Source organism: Emys orbicularis, chromosome 5 (assembly GCF_028017835.1).
Source record: "Emys orbicularis isolate rEmyOrb1 chromosome 5, rEmyOrb1.hap1, whole genome shotgun sequence".
Classification (NCBI taxonomy): domain Eukaryota; kingdom Metazoa; phylum Chordata; order Testudines; family Emydidae; genus Emys; species Emys orbicularis.
Genome location: NC_088687.1, coordinates 136,618,091 through 136,640,244, shown reverse-complemented (window position 1 = coordinate 136,640,244; position 22,154 = coordinate 136,618,091).

Below are 22,154 nucleotides of genomic sequence, written 5' to 3'. Positions count from 1 at the left end.
TCTGCCTCTCTACTGTGACCTCTGCGAGTCGGTCTCTTGAGGTTCCACCCAGCTCTCAGCGATTTCAGCTCTCAGTGGGGGAACCTGATTGCTACTGCACGCTGGGCTGTCTCTTTTGCAGAAACCCTGTCCCACAGCAGATCTAAGCAGCACTGAGACAGGATTATTAGTGATTTCAGCTCTAGTGATCACTTAACAAAACAAAAGACTCTAATTAGCTCTATTTTTAAACAGTGGAGAGAGGCAGGTTAAATGGTGCTTAGGACTCTTAGGAAGATCCCACACCTCCAGGCAGGAACATCTGTCCCCACCCCCTCTCGCTCCACTGGGATCTGGCATCTGAACCCCCAGCTTAATGAGGGGCCCCCTCAATCAGGACAGGCTAAGTACAGTTCTGCTCATACCATAAAGATAACAACATTGCATTACCCCTGCATTCAATACTAAAGTGATTTGTAACCAATGCCAGCCACAATTGATCACTTGGGCAACACAGCTCTGTCTGCTGAATACCTAGGCAAAGTAGGTGTGTTCATGTTCATAGATTCATAGATTCATAGATTCTAGGACTGGAAGGGACCTCGAGAGGTCATCGAGTCCAGTCCCCTGCCCGCATGGCAGGACCAAATACTGTCTAGACCATCCCTGATAGACATTTATCGAACTTACTCTTAAATATCTCCAGAGATGGAGATTCCACAACCTCCCTAGGCAATTTATTCCAGTGTTTAACCACCCTGACAGTTAGGAACTTTTTCCTAATGTCCAATCTAGACCTCCCTTGCTGCAGTTTAAGCCCATTGCTTCTTGTTCTATCCTTAGAGGCTAAGGTGAACAAGTTTTCTCCCTCCTGCTTATGACACCCTTTTAGATACCTGAAAACTGCTATCATGTCCCCTCTCAGTCTTCTCTTTTCCAAACTAAACAAACCCAATTCTTTCAGTCTTCCTTCATAGGTCATGTTCTCAAGACCTTTAATCATTCTTGTTGCTCTTCTCTGGACCCTTTCCAATTTCTCCACATCTTTCTTGAAATGCGGTGCCCAAAACTGGACACAATACTCCAGCTGAGGCCTAACCAGAGCAGAGTAGAGCGGAAGAATGACTTCTCGTGTCTTGCTCACAACACACCTGTTAATACATCCCAGAATCATGTTTGCTTTTTTTGCAACAGCATCACACTGTTGACTCATATTTAGCTTGTGGTCCACTATAACCCCTAGATCCCTTTCTGCCGTACTCCTTCCTAGACAGTCTCTTCCCATTCTGTATGTGTGAAACTGATTTTTTCTTCCTAAGTGGAGCACTTTGCATTTGTCTTTGTTAAACTTCATCCTGTTTAACTCAGACCATTTCTCCAATTTGTCCAGATCATTTTGAATTATGACCCTGTCCTCCAAAGCAGTTGCAATCCCTCCCAGTTTGGTATCATCCGCAAACTTAATAAGCGTACTTTCTATGCCAATATCTAAGTCGTTAATGAAGATATTGAACAGAGACGGTCCCAAAACAGACCCCTGCGGAACCCCACTCGTTATGCCTTTCCAGCAGGATTGGGAACCATTAATAACAACTCTCTGAGTACGGTTATCCAGCCAGTTATGCACCCACCTTATAGTAGCCCCATCTAAATTGTATTTGCCTAGTTTATCGATAAGAATATCATGCGAGACCGTATCAAATGCCTTACTAAAGTCTAGGTATACCACATCCACAGCTTCTCCCTTATCCACAAGACTCGTTATCCTATCGAAGAAAGCTATCAGATTGGTTTGACATGATTTGTTCTTTACAAATCCATGCTGGCTGTTCCCTATCACCTTACCACCTTCCAAGTGTTTGCAGATGATTTCCTTAATTACTTGCTCCATTATCTTCCCTGGCACAGAAGTTAAACTAACTGGTCTGTAGTTTCCTGGGTTGTTTTTATTTCCCTTTTTATAGATGGGCACTATATTTGCCCTTTTCCAGTCTTCTGGAATCTCTCCCGTCTCCCATGATTTTCCAAAGATAATAGCTAGAGGCTCAGATACCTCCTCTATTAGCTCCTTGAGTATTCTAGGATGCATTTCATCAGGCCCTGGTGACTTGCAGGCATCTAACTTTTCTAAGTGATTTTTAACTTGTTCTTTTTTTATTTTATCTGCTAAACCTACCCCCTTCCCATTAGCATTCACTATGTTAGGCATTCCTTCAGACTTCTCGGTGAAGACCGAAACAAAGAAGTCATTAAGCATCTCTGCCATTTCCAAGTTTCCTGTTACTGTTTCTCCCTCTTCACTAAGCAGTGGGCCTACCCTGTCTTTGGTCTTCCTCTTGCTTCTAATGTATTGATAAAAAGTCTTCTTGTTTCCCTTTATTCCCGTAGCTAGTTTGAGCTCATTTTGTGCCTTTGCCTTTCTAATCTTGCCCCTGCATTCCTGTGTTGTTTGCCTAAATTCATCCTTTGTAATCTGTCCTAGTTTCCATTTTTTATATGACTCCTTTTTATTTTTTAGATCATGCAAGATCTCGTGGTTAAGCCAAGGTGGTCTTTTGCCACATTTTCTATCTTTCCTAACCAGCGGAATAGCTTGCTTTTGGGCCCTTAATAGTGTCCCTTTGAAAAACTGCCAACTCTCCTCAGTTGTTTTTCCCCTCAGTCTTGATTCCCATGGGACCTTACCTATCAGCTCTCTGAGCTTACCAAAATCCGCCTTCCTGAAATCCATTGTCTCTATTTTGCTGTTCTCCCTTCTACCCTTCCTTAGAATTGCAAACTCTATGATTTCATGATCACTTTCACCCAAGCTGCCTTCTACTTTCAAATTCTCAACGAGTTCCTCCCTATTTGTTAAAATCAAAATGTTAATTCAGTCTTGTCCAGAAGCCTTTCCTTGGGAGAGCAGCTTTAAATCTTACTTACACTTCTATTCACATTACAAAACCAGAACCTAAATCTGAGGTCTTAAAGTACTTGACAGAATCCCTTTATGTCCACAGAGAGTCATACTGAAGTTTGCTACAGTGAAACTCTGCCAAAGGATGCTCATTACCCTATTCTCTTTGTTTCCCTGTACTCCTCAGTCGGTCTGGATCCATCTCTTGTCTCTTGTGTTACAGTTTGGGTATGTCTACACTGCAGAGGCTATACCGGCATAACCCCATAGGGTAGATGCAGCCTATACTGTTACCCAGGGTTCTTTCCACCCAAAGCTCTTGGTAACTTCTACTCTGTGCGAGGTGGTGTCAGGAAATAAATCAGGGGAGACACGGCCGTCCGACCGATAGATGGCTGGCACAAACAGGACAACACAAGAGTGCTTTCACTTAAAGCTAAACTTTACTTAGCCTCAAGCACTTACACACGTCCGCAACAGGTTAGTAAAACACCCCCAACCCTTGATAGTTACCAAAGCTGAGTGTGGCTCTCGAGTGACACAGCGGCAGGCTTCCGGTGGCCAAATCTTCCATCTGCCGGTGGGGACCGCAAGATGTATCCAGAGGGAGAGTCCAAACAAGTCCCAACAGAGTCCAACTACCTCAAACTTTTCCCACTTATTTATACATTAGTAATAGAATGACATGACCCTTAAAGAAAACTTGTTAAGTAAGCAGTTTCCATGGTCAAGCAAGAGGTTCCTTCTGATTATTGATTAACCAGGTGTGGGTTTTTCCAGAGTTTGAAGCCTTGAGGCCCCTATAGACATTCCTGGGGCACATCCTGCTCTTCTAAAGTGCAAGTATCAGCAACTTCAGCACAATTCTTATCAGGAAGGATGCGGGGTCAAGCTGCCCTTTCTGTGGCACCCCAAACCCCCCTCCCCTCCCCTCCTGCTTTGGTTAAGCCGAGATTACTGACTGGGCTGCTTTTAGCAATAAGCCATAGTGGTTTCAGGCACTTTACTGGTTTGCCAAAATCTCCCTATACAGTTTCAATGGAAGGGATTTTTCCATCATTGTGGGAACACCATCTCCCCAAAGAACAAGTAGCTAAGTCAATGGAAGCACTCTTCCATCCACTTGTTGCATCTACACTGGAGGTGGTGTGTGTGGGTTAGGTTGGCATAGCTATGTTGGTCAGGGGGGTGGACTTTTCACATTCCTGAGTGAGGCAGCCATGTTGACCTAACTGTTAAGTATAGACCAGGCCTTAAATTGTAAGCTGTTCAGAAGCAGGACTATCTATTTGTGCTGTGCTTCTACAGCCCCTAGTGCAGTGGGGTCCTGGTTTATGGCTGGGGCTCCTAGGTGCTATGGTACTACAAATAACACTTCAGAAATGATATATATTCAGATTGGAGCTACCCTACTTTCCAAGGCAGATGAGCGCAAGAAGCTAGTAGTTTGTTCTTCTCTAATATCTCTGATCCTGTAATCATCACCACTCACTAATCTATGTCCACATAGGGCAGCAGCTATCTAGATGCTGAGAAAATAAACAGGCCAAGCCATGCCAGCTACTTTTGTTTGTATTTTATACGGATTAACTTCATTTTATCTAAAAATCTCACAAAGGCACCTATTACCCCAGTCATTTCAGGAAGTGTGTTCCTCTTTACATTTTTATGCCAACATTAAAAGCAAAAGGTCCTTCCACTATGTTCATCTAATACTTATACCGTGCTGAATAGCCCAGCCACTGTTATTCCCTTCAGGTTCTTATGCTATCCTTGTCCCTGTGGTGACACATGACACAGGCACGGCTGGTATGCAAGTATTTATTAGACCAATGCAAACACTTAGGAGAATCACCGTTTGCTGAGTTCCTGGGACAAAGTCTCCTTAGATTTTGACACACTGCTAAGATGGTGAACTGTGACAACCACCATCTTGGCTGACACACAAGGGATTGAATGGGGACCTCCAGCACTACAACCATGAGCTACTACAGCTCAAGCTAAAGAGCCAGGCCTTCAAGCTCAGGGAAGTCAAACTTCCACCCTCTATAGCTCAGGGAGTAAAAGGGACACAACACACACTTGACTAATGTGTTACACAACCATCTGTGGATAGGGGAGGGAATGGGGTCAATGAAAAAGAAAGTATCAGTGATTTAATTTCCCACTATATGTAGATATTATTTCCTTTTAAATGGTAGTAGGCTATACCTAGACGTCATCTGAAAATCCAAGTCCAGGACATTCCAAATTAAGCTTCTGCTGCTTTTAGGTATTATTGCAATAACCTCAGAACAGTGCTTGTTATGCATGCAAAGTTTAGGCACAGCTAGTGGGGAGGTAGGCAGAGTGACATCCTAAACTCAGAATGCCCTTACCTATCAGTTTTTGTCCAGCTTTCACATTATTTTAACTCTGTTTTTGCAAATATGGCCTTATGGATAAAACACAGGAGGAGGAGTCAGGAGTTCAGGGTTCTATTCATGGGTCTGTGAGAACTTAAGAGTTTCCTGAATACACTGTCTCACTTTTCCATTGTTATGTTGACAGAGTAGGAAAAGTCTGTACCAAATTGTGAACTACATTTTTTATTGCAACTACCATATTGTGCTATGTGCTGAACACATGTCTAGCCTTGCCAAATGTAAGTCTATGGTGAGGTATTCCAGACAGTGACCATGACCAGGAAAGGTGCTTGATGCCTCCTTTAAGGTCTATCCATGAGAAGCCACACTAGAGCAATCTAGGGCCATCAACTTTGATTGTCTCTCGGGTGCTGGCCCAACCCCATGGAACAACTGGTTTTCTACACAGGGGCACCAGCATGGCTGATAGAACTGCACGTTCTCAGTATGAGCAAACAGTAAAACGAGATAGATTTTATTTAAGAAGGGGTGCTTTTCTGAGGAGCAGGACAGACCATCACCACATGTAATCAGGAGAGGCTAGAGAGGAAGGAGGGACTCAGCCTAGCCTAAAATGCTGAGAAATCTCAGGACTTTTGTTATTTTGCAAAGATATGTAACTCTAGTGGTTTTGAAGAGTAAAGTGACAGTGGTTAAGAAAATCCTTTGCTAAGCCTGTGTTCCTTGCTTACCTGCCATATTGTCTCTGAAGGGATTAAACTAGAAGCCAAGAGAGCCCACAGCTAATTGGGACTCTGAGGGAGTATGTGTGCTTTCAGTATACTGGTGTAACCTGCAAAATTCTCTATATTTGTTAGAACAAATTTCCTGGTGTCTTTCTATGACATGAAAGATCCTTTCCTTGAATTGAGAGCTGGGATAACTTGACCTACTGCTTCTCTTCTTCCCTTTCTGTGCTTGTGTTTAGAGGAATGATAAAAAGCCTGATGGAAACAGAACAGTTCTCTCCCATACATGGGTCTGCTTTACCCATGTGGCTTTATTTCCTTGGAGGGGATGTGCACATTCCACTTAACATCACCAATTTGTTTTGGAACGGCTTGTGGGGTCTGCTTGTCTACTGAAGTTGGCACTTGGATGGGAGACCTGCAGGGAAAACTCAAGGACTAGCAGAAATGTTGGTGGTGAATGGCTGGTTGTGTTTCTCTTTCCGAGTCACTATTAAACTAGTATCCAAACCTGGTGTTAGAGAGCAGCTGGCTGCAGAAGATTCCGCCTATGGATGAGATGGAATGAACAGATGGTGAATACAGCACCTGCGGTCATTAAAGATGTTATCACATGTTTCAAAGAACAGAGGTTTTAACTACAATGTCCTGGCTAAACTCCAATTATATTCTGCCTAAGCTTCCCATGAAGTTGCATTTGGAAATTGTACCGTCCACTTCCTGTTATGCTATGCAATGTCGACGTGTCTTTTTTACACATTTCCTGATGTTTCACCCCAGCTGTGTCTGTGAATAGATTCATATATAGACATTTTGCACCACAATCAGAACTGAGGAAAGCATTTCTACTCAGGATGTGTTTAAGTACTGTCCGGAATAGGGATGGACTTAAATACATCCTGAAGTGGTTTCCTGAATTGGGGACTGTGGTGATCTTTTTGGTCTGAAAAATCTTGCATTAGCCTCTCCACAGTTAAAGTTGTAAAGCGCTTCTATTAGAATGCCTGGCTTCAGCCTCCGCTACAACTGGTTTTGGAAAATGGTTTGGCTGGAAAATTGCCAGATTTATTCTGAAGGCGAAGAGGAATAATTCTGCTAAGTTTGGACAACAATTGTCAAGTGGTTTTTGTGGTCAGGGTGACATATTTAATTACCCTTTGTAAAGATGCAAAGCTCTTGTCTTCAGGCATCCTATAGTTAGGGCCTGTCTACACAGGGAAATTTACTGGCATAGCTATACCAATATAATTCATACCAGTTTAGCTAAGCCGGTGTACTCCTATGGACACTTGTATCTCAGAATGAGTGGCCTGTTACTACACCTTCAAATGTCTGATAGTGACATCTCTTTACCAACCTGTGAACCTGCTATATTAAAAGAAAACAAGCTCTTCACCTGTCTAACATTATTCTCAACAGCAATTACACGTATTTCAAAAAAAGCCACACAACCCGCATACCCTATTGCCCATTAATAACAGCATTCTTTAAGTGATAATATTAATATACTATATTCAAGGTCATAAAATGGGTTAGAGCTAAAGTTGTTTTTGTAATTAAATATGCATTATTTTTTGCACTTAAGAATAATGTATTTGTTTATGCTGCAGGATGTGTAAGATTTATCATGGCCTTAACTTCACGTCTTTCCTTTAAAGTGTTTGGGTCTTGCAAGTGATTTGCTATGGTTACTTAGCAACCTTACGACACTATTAAAAGGTGTTGTCCTTTAGGAATGTATATGAATATGGGTAAGATCAAGACTCAACAACCTTCTCCAGACTCAACAACCAGCTGTTCATGCCAGAAGTTTTCCTCAGATTGGATTTTGCAACTCTATGCTGATTCCTGCAATGCATCAATGAGAATTTTCTTTTTTTCAAACCAGTGAATAATTCATGCCGTGCCATTGAAAAACATAAGGCAAACAATACTTTGCACTTCCATTAGAGGATCTCTCAGCTTTTTCATCAAAAGCGTCCTCTAATTATGAAGGCCTCGCTTCTGGGACTTGACACGCTCTGGGTCATTTTTTTCCATCTGCAGATCCATTCAGCTCGGATGGGGTTGCCGGTACTCAACAGCTCTGAAATTTAAGCTCAAGGAGTTCAAGCTAAGCACCAGCTGATAGCAGAGGGCTCTTTAATCTTGCAGACAAAGGCAGAGCAAGATTCAACGTCTGGAAGCTGAAGCTAGACAAATTCAGACTACAAATAAGGCGATTTTTTTTTTTTACAGTGACGATAATTAATCATTGGAACAACTTACCAAGGGATATGGTGGATTCTCTGTCACCTGAAGTCTTTAAATCAAGACTGGATATCTTTTTAAAGAATACACTCTGGCTCGTCTACCACAGATAGGCTTGATGCCGGAATCACTAGGTTAAATGTTATGGTCTGGGGTATTCCGAGAGTCAGATTGGAGAATCATATTCTGGTTTTAAAATCTATGAAACAGGCAATTACAATTAAAAGACACTCTTGAAAATGGTCTACTGAGTCAAGTCCCATAACCAGGGGTGCTGGAACAATTTGTATAGTGGGGGTGCTGAGAGCCATTGAACCAAACTGCACACCCTGTAATGGAAACCACTTCAAGTCAGTGGGTGCTGCAGCACCCCCAGCACCTCTAGTTTCAGCACCTATGCCCATAACACCCTTGAGAAGCAGGTAGGTATTTTCCCCCATTAAACCTGTCACTCCCTCTGTACTGTCACTAGTCTGTTGTATGTGGACCCAACCACCGGGTCCCACATGTTACTTAAGATGACTAGCTCTGGGTAGAATCCAGTCACTGTTTTAAGCTCTGAGTCTATAGGGAATACTCCCTGGCACAGCCTAGCACCTCAGACTTCCAGAGCCCTCACAATCATCCTTCACTTCAGCATTGGTGGCCACTTGAATGAAGAGCAACAGCTAGTTTTCTTAATTATATCAGCCTTCAGACAAGGCCATTCCATTGTTACGCACATGGGATAATATACCCTTTTTTAGATGCAGTTGTCTTAGGATATTGACCACTCTGCATTCAGGATCAAGCCTTGCAGCCCAGGTCCAGATTTGTGCTTTCAGAGCTTGTGCTAGCGTAACGCCTACAGACCCCAGTAGGTGGTGGCTGGGATCAAACCTGGGACCTCTGGAACTTAATGCTGGAGTCTCTACTGTATGAGCTAAAAGACACATCTCTTTTAGCCAATGCTGTAGCAGGCTCAATCAATCTCTAGCTGGTCTAGCTGCCTCTGGAGGGGGACAAAGTGCCATGCCAAACAGGCATGGGTTGAACTAGCACACCAAAAATGGCTGTGTAGACATGGCAGATCTGGCTCTTATGCCTGCTTGCATGTATCTCCTCTCCCCAGCTTAAGAGCCACTTTTCAATGCTGGTAGGAGGAAAGGTCGAGACACTGCCCTTGACAGAACAGAGTGCACTTGCTTTCAGCACAGAGCGCAAGGCGGTGGCTGTTTTCTTTCATGCTATTCCAGCAAATGGCATGTCTCTTCAGCAAGCCCCTCTAGGCAGCAGCGATAACCCTCAGGAGGAGCTACTCTGTTACCAAAGCAAGACAAAGAGCTGGAAGAAATGAATGTAGATCACTGGAAATTTACAAGCTAACAGAGCAAAATAGACTTACACTAGCTGGAGAGGGCTTTGGCTGGGAAAAGCTAGGCTGATTGGGAAAGCAGCCACAGCTGTGGCCAGTTTAATCAGGACCCAGCTGGCTCTTGTAAGAGGGCTGTGGGCCAGAAGTGGACAGACTCTCTCTCTAGCTTCTGAGGGAGAAGGCCCTGGCTGCCTGGGAAGCTGAGAAGGGTACCTAGGGTGGAGCAGTGCTGGAGAAGGGCAGAGGGAGCTGAGGAGCTCTAACCTAGCAAAGCTGCAGGCCAAGCTAAGGGCCCACAAAAGGATACTAGGGCTGCAGAGGGGCAGCCCAGATATAGGGAGAGAGGCAGCTGGTCCAACCCCCCTTGCGGATGATGAGTGGTTTACAGACTACCATCTGCCCCAGTGAGCGGGGGCTAAATGGAGACCGTCAGTAGCCACTGAGGCAAGGTGGGTGTCATAACTATAAAGGGAAGGGTAACAGCCCTCCTGGGTACAATACTATAAAATCCCTCCTGGCCAGAGACTCCAAAAATCCTTTTACCTGTAAAGGGTTAAGAAGCTCAGGTAACCTGGCTGACACCTGACCCAAAGGACCAATAAGGGGACAAGATACTTTCAAATCTTGGTGGGGGGAAGGCTTTTGTTTGTGCTCTTTGTTTTGGGGGTTGTTCGCTCTTGGGACTGAGAGGGACCAGACATCAATCCAGGCTCTCCAAATCTTTCTGAACAAGTCTCTCATATTTCAAACTTGTAAGTAAACAGCCAGGCAAGGCGTGTTAGTTTTTATCTTTGTTTTCTCAACTTGTAAATGTACCTAGAGTGTTTATCTCTGTTTGCTGTAACTCTGAACCTAAGGCTAGAGGGGGGTCCTCTGGGCTCTTTAAGTTTGATTACCCTGTAAAGTTATTTTCCATCCTGATTTTACAGAGATGATTTTTACCTTTTTCTTTAATTAAAAGCCTTCTTTTTAAGAACCTGATTGATTTTCCTTGTTTTAAGATCCAAGGGGTTTGGATCTTGATCCACCAGGAGTTGGTGGGAGAAAGGAGGGGGATGGTTAATTTCTCCTTGTTTTTAGATCCAAGGGGTTTGGATCTGTATTCACCAGGGAATTGGTGAAGAGTCTCTCAAGGCTACCCAGGGAAGGGAATTAGCATTTTGGGAGTGGTGGCAGCGGACCAGATCTACGCTGGTAGTTAAGCTTAGAAGTTTTCATGCAGGCCCCCACATTTGTACCCTAAAGTTCAAAGTGGGGATACAGCCTTGACAGTGGGGCTAGGGGGTTGGGGGGTACCCTGGGAGGGGAGACCCAGAGTGAGGGGGTACTGTGGTGAGCAGAACCCCTGGGCAAAGGGCACCAGGTCTGGGAGGGACATAAGTGGCAAGTGAGACACCGGCCTGCAGAGGGTGCTCTGGGCTGGAAGAGCTAATTCCCAGGATGACCAGCAGGAGGCGATGTGCCAGTGAGTCATTGCCCTGCCACAGGCTCCTTTTAGTCGCTTTTTATTTAGCCTTTATGATGCACTCAGTTTTTCAAGCTTTTCTCTGTACCCTTGAGAGCTAGAACCTTATTTTTTAAATAAAAGCTGAGAGTTTCATTTCCCCAACAGTCTGCGGTTGCTGGAGCGCTGAGTAAAAACTCAAGTATCACAAGACTTTAGCAATAAAATTGTGAGAGTTGACAACATTACTGCTGGCATGCTGGCTATAATAGTCCTCTTAGAACTCCATTCTGTATTGACTCACGCACTGAAGGCGGTCAGAATGCATGAGAGCATTAGTCAGTGCAGAATTGGGCTTTTTGAGAATTGCAAATGAGGAAAAAATTACTAAAAATATCATAAACTCTTTAAACATGAATTAATTCATTTTTTTCAGCGCAATAGTGGGTAGATTTTTTTCCCCATAGATCCTTAAACCTCATCTCTAAAGAATATGGTAGGTTTTGGGAGATGAGGATGGCAACTGAGGGTGTGATGGCTGGGACTGTTCCCCCCTCCCTTTACACTTGAACCCCAGCACCTCTAATAATTATTGTCCCAGTTTTACTTGTGGGTAAACTGAGGCACACAGCACTTCAGTGACTTGCTCAAGATCACTGAGGAAGTTAGTGGCAGAGTTTAGAACAGAACCCAGGAATTCTTGTTGCTAGTTCCCCACATTAAATATGTTACCAAACAGGAAGTCAGGCACCTAGGGGACAGAGGGAAGAGGTTTAAATTATATTGACCTGGATTCAAGAATTTGGAAATGTAAAAATAGAAATCCAAAGACCCAGCTAGAGGAGGAGCTCATATCTACAATTCTAATCCAAGGTAGGGATCAAGGAGATAGCTGGCTGGAAGCCATGATGCAGTAGAGTAACAAGATCTGGAGGGGGAAATGTCTGCTCTAGAAAGGGACAGTTGACTGGAGATTTGTACTTGTGGATTCAGGAGGAAGGAAGGGCAGCATTGTGCTAGAGAAAATGGAGGGAGAGAGCAGATGGTTGAGTAGGGCTGGAGCAATCTAAGGGGGTAAAGGAAAGAAGGACTGAACTGTACTGCACTCGGGCAGGATGAATAAACTCATGGATCTGATAGCTGGGGTATTTATTCATTGTCTCCCTCCAGCTCTTTGATGTGGGACTAGAGAACAATGTTAATTAAAAGCAGGTCCCAAAGGCAAGGACAGTTTTTAAAAAGAGTCCATATAAACCCGGAAGGCTGTGCATTGCAAGGGACTGTAAAAACAGTTTAAAATTAATTTCCACTGGCGGTTTGAAATCTGAGAGGTTTGCTCTTCAAAAGCACAGTCCTTGGGCCAAATCCTCAGGTGGTGCAGATTGACCGAGATTATGCTGCAGTCACTGGAGCTATCATGCTTTACACTGGCTCTTTAAGGGGTAATAAACTAAATTAAAGGATGCACTTTGAGAGAGCTTCATACCAAACCAGAAGGTTGACTGGCATCAGAAAGCGGTCCAGGGACTCATTTTTCATTCTAGTGGCTGAAATTCACAGCTGATTGATTTAACCTGTGTGTTTCATGTCCCTTACAAAGCTACCCGGGCTATTGTATTGGGAACTTTAGTTTGCAATATGATTTGTGTTCATTAGTTCCCCAAACTTCCCTATAACATTTTATAAAGGGAATTTGCAAGAGCAAGTGCATATAAAAGGAGAGGAAATGGTTCCAAGGGAAATATATAAGATGATATTAATATGTGTTTTTTCATTGTAGTATTTTCTTATCAAACATTATTTGTATGATAGTAGTGCCTAGGAATCTTAACCAAGATCAAGGTCCTAGTGTACTAGGTTCTACACATACCCATAATAAGAGTCCCTGCCCCATATGGCTTATAATGTAAACAGACAAAGAAAGGATTAGTATTCCTATTTTACAGATGAGGAACTGAGTCACAGAGAGATTAAATGACTTGCCCATGGTCACGCAGGGAATCTGTGGCACAGCAAAGAACCCCACTCTCCTACTTCCCACTCTGGTGCCTTACCCACAAGACCCTTGCTCTTCCCTATTCTGCCTTTCCTTAGACCCTATGCCCCTGTAAGCTGAAAATAGGAGGCTTGACATTCCAGACGCTTGGGATTCAGGGCTGGCTAGCTGTAGCCCCTTGTCAGTGACTATTTCTTCTGGAATGAGAAAAGGTCTCTTAATTGTTCTGTGACCTGCAGACCATGTGGGTCAAGACAGCCATTGGCTTTGACGGAGCTGAGGCAGCTGCAGGGAGCCCCATGGGAGAGAGCTGTTTCTGCAACCTTTAAAAAGATATTCTGCACATTGAACATCGCAGCTGGCTGTAATTAACTCTATGCTTGACTTTGCCATGAGATCTTTCTGGTAACCCTTCACACCAGTCTAGCCCTGGGCTACCCTCCCCACCCAGACCAGGGTCTGTTCCTCTTCTCTACTTGTCAGGCCAAACCTGCGAGCCCTTAGCTTACTGAGCTGGGATCCTCCATAAAGATAACAGGAGAACTCCTAGCATCCCAACCAATATGTGTCAAGGGAGAAAACCCTTTGCTCTGTCTGAATGTGGTTGTCAGCTCTATCTTGTTTGTGAGAAAGAGAATCCTCCTGATTCTGTATCTAAAGCCGTTTATCCTCTGAGATAGCACAGGGGCCCAATAATGATCCATTGTTTTCTTAAATCCCAGGTAATGTGGATTCTACCAGCACTTGGTGCAGAAATGTCCTCCAAATGTTCTGAAGTAGGGGAGGCAGGAGGAAAAGAATTTCATCTGTTCATCATCATCATGTTCCCATTACGCCTCTGGCGTTTAGGGCAGTGATGAAGTTCCTCCACTCCTGTCTGTTTCTGGCAAGTCTTTCAGTGGTTCCCCAGCTGTGCCCCAGGTTTTTTCAGCTCGGCTTCCACAGCTCGTCGCCGTGTTGTTTTTGGGTGGCCTCGTTTTCATTTGCCTTCAGGTGTCCATCTTATTGACATTTTGGTGATGGAATCAGTTTTCATCCGAAGCACATGGCCAATCCATCTCCAACGCCTCCTAGCAATGATGGTGCTCATCTCCCCTTGGCTGCACTGTGTCAATAGATCTTGGTTTGAGATTGTTCTGGGCCAAAAGATACAGAGGATTTTTCTGAGGCAGGTTGTACGGAATGAAGATAGTTTGGACATGTCCTATCCATTTTATCATAGTAATACTAATGCATACAGCTCCAGACATGAGCATGGCACTTTACAGTCAGGCTAATCTGGATTAGACTAGTGTAGACCAGGAGCAGCTCCTCTGCAGCCAATGGAGACCCACCTGATTGAAACCAGAAAGTGAGACCAGCACTGGTTACCTTTCTTGACGCATTCCATGATAAGACCCTGTTCTGAATTGCTTGTAACTTTGCCAAACTTAAACTGTTTGCACTGAGATTTCCAATGCTGGGTGTCTGCCTCTGGCTGATTGTGTGTGGAAAACTTCAACTGAAATGGTTCAGCGGTTTCCAAGAATGAAGTTGGGAGAAAATATGCTGTTTTGCCTATGTTAAAAAAAGAAAACCGTACAGCCATTTCATTGAGAAGCCCTTATACCTCCATGCTCTGCAGCAGGGAGTTGAAATTTGGCAGGGGGTAACCTTGTGTGCCTCTTGCTGTTACCAGGAAAATCCACCCCCTGCTTGGACAAGTTATGAGCCTCCAAAAAAAATCCTCAGTTCACCCATGCTCAGCAGAGACTTGTTAGTATTTGGGAGTTGAATCCTTTGGAGAATTTATCTGCACTATGCAAGCTCCATTCCCCACACAGCTCCTGTGTGTGACCATTCTCGATGGATTCCCTCCCTGGGAAGCCTTGAGAAACCTTTCACCAATTTCCTGGTGAATACAGATCCAAACTGCTTGGATCTTAAACAAGGAGAGATTGACCCTTCCCCCCTCCTTCCTTTCACCAACTCCTGGTGAATACAGATCCAAACCCCCTTTGGATCTTAAAACAAGGAGAAATCAATCAGGTTCTTAAAACGAAGGCTTTTAATTAAAGCAAAAGGTAAAAATCATCTCTGCAAAATCAGTATGGAAAATAACTTTACAGGGTAATCAAACTTAAAGAGCTCAGAGGAATCCCCTCTGTCTTAGGTTCAAAGTATAGCAAACAAGATAAGCACTCTGGTAAAAGGTACATTTACAAGTTGAGAAAACAAAGTAAATCTAAGACGCCTTGCCTGGCTTTTACTTACAATTTTGAAATAAGAGAGACTTGTTTAGAAAGATGGGGAGAACCTGGATTGATGTCTGGTCCCTCTCAGTCCCAAGAGCGAACAACCCCTTAAACAAAGGACACACACAAAAGCCTTTCCCCCCCCAAGATTTGAAAGTATCTTGTCCCCTTATTGGTCCTCTGGGTCAGGTGTCAGCCAGGTTACCCGAGCTTCTTAACCCTTTACAGGTAAAAGGATTTTAGAGTCTCTGACCAGGAGGGACTTTAGTACTGTACACAGTATGGCTGTCACCCTTCCCATTATAGTTATGACACGCCCCCCAAATCATAATACTCAAAAACCAGTGGGAGAACACTTTAACCTGTCTGGCCATTCTTTGACAGACCTGCGGGTGGCTATCTTAAAACAGAAAAACTTCAAAAACAGACTCCAAGGAGAGACTGCTGAGCTGGAATTGATATGCAAACTAGACACAATCAACTCAGGGCTAAATAGGGATTGGGAATGGCTGAGCCATTACAAACATTGAATCTATCTCCCCTTGTAAGTATTTTCACACTTGCTTCTTATCAAACTGTCTGTACTGAACCATCTTGATTATCACTTCAAAAGTTTTTTTTCTCTTACTTAATTGGCCTCTCAGAGTTGGTAAGACAACTCCCACCTGTTCATGCTCTCTGTATGTGTGTGTGTATATATATCTCCTCAATATATGGTTCACTCTATATGCATCCGAAGAAGTGGGTTGTAGCCCACGAAAGCTTATGCTCTAATAAATTTGTTAGTCTCTAAGGTGCCACAAGTACTCCTGTTATTTTTGCGGATACAGACTAACACGGCTGCTACTCTGAAACCTGTGTGTGACCAGACTACACATGGCCTCCCCACATAGTGACTGAGCATGGTCTAGGCTGGGGCTCCAGGAGCTGAGCAGGATGTTCCCTGCAATTTCTCCCTCTGGCTGCCAGTGGCCACTCTGGATGGTACCAGGCAGCAGAAGTGAGTGGCAATCAGACAGTGTGAAGCACAAGGATGCTGCAGCCTGGTGGAAATGCAGAGGGGTGAAGATGTGGGAGGAGAATGAGATTCAAAGCAGGAAGACCAGAGCAGAGTGTGAGGACAGTTGATAGGAACAGGAGACAGGCTGGGGAGACACAAGGGGAGGTTGGGGGGACAGATGACCGGTGGGGATAGGCACCGGAGTAGGGGAGAGGGGAAAGAGCCGGGGGAAGCAGCAGTGTGGGGATAGGGTCAGGAGCAGAATGGGACAGGGAGAGGCTGGGAGATATGGTAGAGGGCCTGTAACCACTACAGAACACTCCCTTCTGGAGCCTGGATCGGAACCCACTATTCCCAAGTAGCGTTGTTCCCTGGCCAGCTTTTAACTGGCCTGGCTGGTTTTTCTACAGCCTTGGCAGTTGCTGGTGACAATGTGCCTTCTCCCCTCTCTTGTAAGTTGCACATGTGTGACCATACAGCAGTCTCCTAAGTACCATGCCCAGGTCCCATGGCTTCTGGGAGCCCTGCCAGATGGCAGCTGGGTCCTGCTCTATAGGCTGGGCCCCCAACATGCCGAAACCATGGCTCCTGCTCTTCTCATCACCGGGGACTGAGAAGTGGGGCAGATGGACCCAAGGCTCACTAGCAGGAAGGAGTAAGAAGCAAGGACCACAGTATGGTAGGCAGGGGCTCTTGGGAGAGGAGGATAGGGTAGCAGGATTCCATTGGGAGCTGAGGATCTTCAGAGGGGGTGGGTGTCAAGCTTATGGGCCAGGTGTGTCAGGCTGGTGTGTGGGGCGGGGGGAAGGGGAAGAGGAAGATCAGTCTGGCATAGAGTCAGGGGAACCTGACAGAAGAAGAGGAGGGTCAGGCTGGCCAGAGAGGGCAGTGGTCACACATTTAGCATCTTGGAGGTGGTAACCTTATTCCCAAATCTCACCATTGCTCTGTTTTCTACCAATAGCTGTGAAACCCACTGGCAAAATGTGTCTATCCCTCTCTAGTGGCAGGTCCACATAGGTGATGACAGCCTGCTACAGCTGGCAATTACTCCGTTCTCTCAATGGATAGAGAACTGTGCTGGGGATCTAAAGATCTCAAGTCTGCTCATTACCCACGGGGGGGTGGGGGTGGTCCATGACATTCCACAGGATGAAAAGTTTAGTTTTTACATCCAAAAAAATCCATCCTGTGCACTGAATGAGGCAGATGTCCTATGGAAAAATGTGATTAAAGACTGTATCATAATGCATATTCTGAATTAAGGGTGCAGAGGCATTACCTACCTTCCGAGTGTCTGACTTTCCAACTTTCACATTCTTTTAAGTGCTAGATATTTATACTGCAAGCTCTTTCTTTAAAACTGCAGCACGAAGCTAGCCAGGGTGTGGGTTAGGAAAGGCTAGATAGTGTAACAGGATTTAGAGAGAGAGGAGAGTACCTTTGGGGATAATATGGTTTTCTTGTTCTGTACTAGAAGAAAGTGATTCTTTACTACTGTTACATAATACACTGTGCTTGTTACATTAATAACTCAAGGTAAAGTTTTCAAAAGTTAAGGCACTTTTGAATATTTTTATCTCAAGTGTCTAAAAAACAAGATGGGCCTTTGTTCCAAGGGGATAGTCTTACTCCTCTGCAATCTGATGTTTGTTCCCAGGCTCTCCTTTCACAAAACCCAAGTCCAACTAGAGAAATACAATTGTTTATTTTTATTTTACAGGTTTGGGGTTTTTGTGACACCAGTCCAAATGAACTTTTGGCCATTCTGCAGTGTTTCTGACCATATTCTCATCCAGGTTTCTGAGCGGGCCAGGCCTTGTAATTGATTCAAAGCAGCGGCGGCTCCAGGCACCAGCCCTCCAAGCGCGTGCCTGGGGCAGCAAGCCGCGGGGGGCGTCCTGCTGGTCCCTGCAAGGGCGGCAGTCAGGCAGCCTTCGGCGGCATGCCTGCGGGAGGTCCGCCGGTCCCGCGGATTCGGCGGCTATTCGGTGGCGGGTATGCTGAAGCTGTGGGACCGGCAGACCCCCCAGCAGGCAGCCGCCGAATCCGTGGGACCGGGGACCTCCCGCAGGCAAGCCGCCAAAGGCAGCCTGCCTGCCGTGCTTGGGGCGGCAAAAAAGCTAGAGCCACCCCTGATTCAAAGTTGCATGACTGGACTTGATGTTTTCTTTCTTGTTCTAGAAATCAAAATTGAGGAATTTTGGGTTTGCTGCTACCGTTTTCTCAACACCTCTTCCTTAAAGAAACAGAATTGCCATTAAGATGCAAGGAGTGCTGTGTTGTTGTTGCTCTTTTCATATAATTAAAACTTCTGAAAAATAAAAGCCTGCAACTAGTTCTGTGTTGATGCCAGGGCTTTACTTTTTGGCAGCTGCTGAGAGCAGAACATTATGTCTTCGCTAGCGTTATAATTATTTGCATATAATTGCTCACTTGAAAATTCTTTAATCTAAAGTGTTCTTAATTCCACACAAGATTTTCCCTAATCAGGGAACTGCTAGGTTCAAGGGTTTAATTATAGATACAGTGCAGCAGCTATATAGATATAATACAGCATATTAAATCATATTAGAGATATGATATAGATAATATAAATGTAGACTTGGGAGCCTAACCTTGGGCATTCAGGTTGAAAACTTTGGACAAAATAGCAGAAATTTAGGCTTCAAAATCCACATATATAGTTCGGAAGATGTTAGTGGGGATTAAAAAAAAAAAAAGGAAATATGGCATTTAAATTGGCCAGAGGCAAATTATATTCTATTGAAATAACACTGATGCACCAAAAGCCACTAAAATTAGCAGGGCCCCAAAGAGAAAATCAGAGCAAGTTCTCCTCTTTTATCTGTAAGAATACTGAGTATTCAAAAACTCTCCTAACTACCCTTAATGACTATGTGCAAGTTGGGCCTTCACCATCTATCTCATATCAAACACTCTGAGGTTCTTTCACTCTGGATCTCTTCTTCCAGGAGGTAATTTTCAAATGCACTTTCATGATGGAGGCCTGTTTCACACAGTTTTTGTACTACTGTAACTATTTTTGGTCTGAATTTTAACTACTATCGTTATAGCAGTACAACACTACTGTACACGCAGCTATAGTGGTATAACGGTGCCTTATACTGGTACAACATATTCTGCTTCCCATACAGGAATAGTTATACCTGTATATACTGATATAACTGCATCCACACTAAGGAGGTCATATTGCTTTACATATACCAATGTCAGAGCCCCAAACTTTGACCAAAAGGGTTATCTGTTGTTTCTGTTAGGAGGAGAAATTGATGGAGTGTGAAGTCCTGTTTCTCTGAACATAGGAAGAGGAATCGAACAACAGAAGCTATGCTTGGAACTGGGGGCAAAGAAACTGTCAGACAGTACTCAGCCTAAAAACTCTCTCAAGGCTTTTCTCAGGATCACATTCTCAGTACTTGTTTAGCCAGTGTCTGCTGTTTTCTTGCAGTCTTCCTCCTGATTCCCAGTGTTTCCACCTCTTCTCTCACACCCACACATCCACCAAACAATACCCCATGAAAACCCTCCACCCACATAGTTCTGTTTCTTGAGCAGACTCATGTGCCTTGGTTGGGCAGTGACATGTACTTTAGTTTGAGGCCCAAATTGTTTCTTACATTTATCCTGAGTGAAAGGCGACTGTTACATCATGGAAATTGGTGAGTGTTTCACTCAGCCCATAACAGCATAGTTAAAGCGGTACAATTTGTGTGTGTACACAATCCCTTAGAAACACAAGTCTGAATGACTTAGCTGCTACTGAAAAATCTCACTATTAGTTCTTTATCTGGAGTTTTGTGTTTCCATGTACTTAACAGTATTTTATTTCTGAAAACCTCTACATCCTTAATGATATTTTAATAGATTTCATACTTGTATATACGCCCACTGTAGCATCAGGGGTATCAGAATGAAGGCAAGACCACATTGTCCTAAAATACATTGTCCTAAAATATTGCCTCTATATTTTATAATTTGTAGTTATTTTTAAGATGATCAGAGGTGATCAGTTAATGCAACTCATCAAATTATCACCATATTTGCAAAATATATTCAAAACCCATGTTTGTTGTTTCATAAAAGTCTCCCCCAGCCCAAGATTTTTTTCATAGCAAACCCTCAAAGATTTGTCAAGCTCTGTTTGAAACTCATAAACTTTAAGGTCAGAAGGGACCATTATGATCATCTAGTCTGACCTCCTGCACAACGCAGGGCACAGAATCTCACCCACCCACTCCTGTAACAAACCCCTAACCTATGTCTGAGTTATTGAAGTCCTCAAATCGTGGTTTAAAGACCTTAAGGTGCAGAGAATCCTCCAGCAAGTGACCCGTGCCCCACGCTGCAGAGGAAGGCAAAAAACCTCCAGGGCCTCTGCCAATCTGCCCTGGAGGAAAATTCCTTCCCGACCCCAAATATGGCGATCAGTTAAACCCTGAGCATGTGGGCAAGACTCACCAGTCAGCACCCAGGAAAGAATTCTCTGTAGTAACTTAGATCCCACCTCATCTAACATCCCATCACAGACCATTGGGCATATTTACCAGCTAATTATCAATGATAAATTAATTGCCAAAATTAGGCTATTCCATCATACCATCCCCTCCATAAACTTATCAAGTTTAGTCTTGAAGCCAGATATGTCTTTTGCCCCCACTACTCCCCTTGGAAGGCTGTTCCAGAACTTCACTCCTCTAATGGTTAGAAACCTTCGTGTAATTTCAAGTCTAAACTTCCTAATATCCATTTTATATCCATTTGTTCTTGGGAATCTCACAGCTCATGTCTTGTCAACACACACACACAAACCAGATGGTTACTTTTCAGATAAAGTGATTAATAGATTTGCCAGGAAAACTCTCCTATGAAACCTCAACACTTTTGCTTAGTAACTGTCTTTTAGTCATGAGAGCCCTCTAGAGGTAGAATTATGCATTTAAATGTAGAGTTACACTAAACTTAAGTGAATCAGGAAAATAGCACACAAACAACTCCACATTACATCTGGTTGGCTGACAACTGGGTGTCTCAGCCTCTCTTTTATATTCATAATTATTTAAGAATCTGGTTCAATAAAGGGTGGAATTTTCATCTCAGCAGTTACTAGATTTATAATTTAAAGAGATGTTGTACTTACACTGAACGTGGCTTCCACTACCTATCAACGTTAACAAAATGCAATTAGTTTCCAGAATAGATTATGACATTTAGGCTTATTTTTGGTCCCACACCAAGTCAGGGCAGAGCTGATCATAATCTGTATACTGCTGGGCAAAATTCTTCCTGTGCAACTTTTTGGAAAAAATGCAGATTCGACCACACCAAAACCTTTTTTGCAAATTCATGTTGGTTTTGCTGAATTGTTTGGATCAGGGGGGAAAAAACCTAAAGCTAAAATAAAATTGACAAATCAAAACATTGCGTTGGTATTTTCTAAACACAACTTTTCAGTTTAAAATTTTCCTTTATTTTAAAAAAATGTTTTAAAAGGGTCAAAATCAAACCAAAACGTTTATTTTGGAAAATCAAAAAAATCCTTTCGGGTCAAAAATATATTAGTTTTTTTTTTAACATTTTTGATTTGCTGAAAATTTAGAAAGATTTTGTTTTCAATCCAACCCAAACCAAATTAAAAAAAAAGGGGGGGGGGGAGGGGAATTGCCAGCACACCAAAAAAAAAAAATCTGTTATTTGCACATACTATACTGTTGTATGGACCAGAATGTGAACCTTAATCCAAAAACAAACTAAAAAAGAACCAATAAATTTCTAGCCCATATAGTTGTAGACAAAAGCTTGAAAATGTGACCCAAATTTGACCTAAAGGGTCAGAAACCAGGCAAAGACAAAGAGCCAAAATGTGTGTTTGGTTTTTAAATC